Raw genomic sequence first — 2,572 nt, forward strand, 5'->3', positions numbered from 1 at the left:
GAGCCCGGGGAACTGCAACCCAAATGTATACCATATACAGTTGGATTGATATATTAAAGGATTTTTTTCCCCCACTGGAAGGTTAGAGCCTGGGATTTTCCCAAAAATCAAATAGATTTTTCCCGCTGAAGAGAACAGTTGGAGTACAAACACAGCAGTGGGGAGTCACAAGGCTCGAAAGGGGGAGGGAGCTTTGAACAGTAACATAAAAAAGTATTGGCAAGAACCGGATGACTCTGCCATTATTGGAAAACGTGACAAAGAATGAGTGTGACTGACGGGCACAAGTCAGCGAGGAAGACAGTCTGGAATGCACCACGGGGACATTGGCACAGGCTCGTTGCAATTTATTAACCAAGAACATAAAAAGAATTACGGTTTACCAAACAAGAGGTCCATATCACGCTAGTGACGACATTGTTTTCATCTATGTCACTTATTTTCAAGAAGCAAAGAGGGAACAGAAACATAACATCCATAAAATACAATAGCTAAAAGGAACTTGCAAACGAACGACACAACCACTTGGGGGCGCGGGACTCAATTTCTCCATGGACCTTTAGGATGGTGGAAAAGCACGACATACGGCGGCTCGTTGGTCTAGGGGTATGATTCTCGCTTAGGGTGCGAGAGGTCCCGGGTTCAAATCCCGGACGAGCCCTATGTTTTTACAGGGCCCTCAAGAGTGAATTTTTCGGGGAGTGATCAATAAATGTCATAAATAAACGTAAGCGGGAACCAAAGCACGGACAGTTTTTGAGCTTGGAGCGTACTGTAGACGTCGCTGTCACTGCGCCTGTGCTGGAGGAGCGCGCCGAACGCCGCGCCCGGGGGTGAAGGCGGGGGTGGACGCGCTGGCCGGGCTGCGGGATCGAGCTCCCCGGGGACCCCACTGGTCCCTGCGTTCTCCGACCGGGTGTGCAAGCTGGGGCGTGTGACTTAGGTAATGCCGCGCTGTCTGTTGTACCGAAACCACAGATGGTGTGAATTGAGCTCCCCCGATCCCTAGCTTCCTAAAACGAAAGAGATCGGCATACTGGCCCGCGGGACCAGAGAGGCCCCGTTTCAGTTTAGAATGGGCTGTCCGAGAAAAATAATTTTGGTTTTCGGATGGTGAGAGAGGAAAGAGAAAGACAAAAAACAAAATAACCAGCTCCGGGCTCGTCCGGGATTTGAACCCGGGACCTCTCGCACCCGAAGCGAGAATCATACCCCTAGACCAACGAGCCGCTCTCAGGCTCGGGGATGCCGGCACCTCCCTTCAGCTTCACACCGCCTCTCCCGCGCTCCCCCTTGGACCTGCAGTGACCCTCGTGCCTCGGCGTCCCACTCCGGCTGCCCTGGCTCAGGATCCAGGGCCCCTCTGTGCACCGCGGGTTTGGATCGCTGACGGCCGAGGAGTTCACGGACGGAAAAGGAGATCGTTCGGGAGGGAACGCGGTCCCTGCCCGCCGCTCAGCCGGCTCGTCGCTGGCACGGGAGTTCTTTGAAACCGTCGCAGGCAATCCCCGAGGCCCTACCGCTCTCCCATTTCGCAGAGGAGGAAGCTGAAGCCCAGACGGGGTGGGGGAGGAGACGCAAGGGCCGGGAACAGGGTGCGCGCGCAGGGCCAACATGCCTTGTACACGCCGGACCCCCACAATGTGAAACGCGGGGCGGGCGACCGAAGGAAATGATTCAAGTAGGCCGCGTGCAGTACGAGTCGGCCAGAAGGAAGCCCCTTCAGCTGTGTAACCAATACGCACGAATATAGAAATGGGGGTGGAGAAAGAAAGGTTTAAAAAACGGGCCACGTGGCCGGAAAGTGGTGGCTCCTGGCGGGGGAGCCTGGGGCGCCGGGGCCGGGATGGAAGGTGGGGAGGAGTGGCCGGGCTGGGCCTTCGCGCCCCCGCCCCAACCTGAGCCTTCCGAAGGCCCAGCCAAGCAGAGGTCCCAGGACCTGCTCTCCCGGCTGGCTCATCCTCTCTCACCATGGCCCTGCTCTTTGCGGTTTGCGGGGGTTGCACAGATTTTCTTATTTTGGGGGACAGTGTGTGCTATGTAGTTCAGGCTAGCCTGAGCTCACTATGTAGCCCAGCCCGGCCTCGAACTCAGGGCGATCCTCCTGCCTCAGCCTCCCTAGTGCTGGGATTAGAGGTGTGCACCCCCACATCCAGCTGTATTTCCCCCCTTTTTAGTAATATATGTCTGTGATGAGGAATGAATGCATTGACCGTGGGGAATTCATCCTTTTACTTTGCCCTTTCTCCTCCCTCCATGCCCAGCTCCCCGCTCCCGTCTCCACACAGTCCTCCTGTTTCCTGTGGTTTGTAAATTTGCTCTTTAAATCATTCATACTTTGGGATCCACATATAAGAAAAACCGTGAGCTATTTAACCTTTTTGTCTGATTTCAAGGTGCATCCACAAGACCCCCACTGCCAGAGCCCTCCTGCATTCTTGGGTTGCCTTTAACTCGGGGTGTGTGGGGTGCGTTGCTGCGTTTTCAGCGGAAAGCTTCTATCTTCGCCAGCTTCTCTGGTCTTCCCTTCGTTCCCCCTCGCTTCGGTTTAACGCTAGTGCGCTTTGGGGGG

The 2,572-nt window shown here is 55.2% G+C and overlaps 2 non-coding genes across 2 annotated transcripts; one reads left to right on the forward strand and one right to left on the reverse strand.

Moving 5' to 3' along the window:
* Positions 1-589: 589 nt before the first annotated feature.
* Trnap-agg lies at positions 590-661 on the forward strand. Its single transcript has one exon. It is a non-coding gene; the product is annotated as a tRNA-Pro (tRNA).
* Positions 662-1,157: 496 nt separating this feature from the next.
* Trnap-cgg lies at positions 1,158-1,229 on the reverse strand. The gene has a single exon. It is a non-coding gene; the product is annotated as a tRNA-Pro (tRNA).
* Between the last annotated feature and the right edge of the window lie 1,343 nt (positions 1,230-2,572).

The sequence above is a fragment of the Fukomys damarensis genome, unplaced genomic scaffold (genome assembly GCF_012274545.1).
Source record: "Fukomys damarensis isolate Sample0158 unplaced genomic scaffold, DMR_v1.0_HiC HiC_scaffold_19, whole genome shotgun sequence".
Taxonomy (NCBI): Eukaryota; Metazoa; Chordata; class Mammalia; order Rodentia; family Bathyergidae; genus Fukomys; species Fukomys damarensis.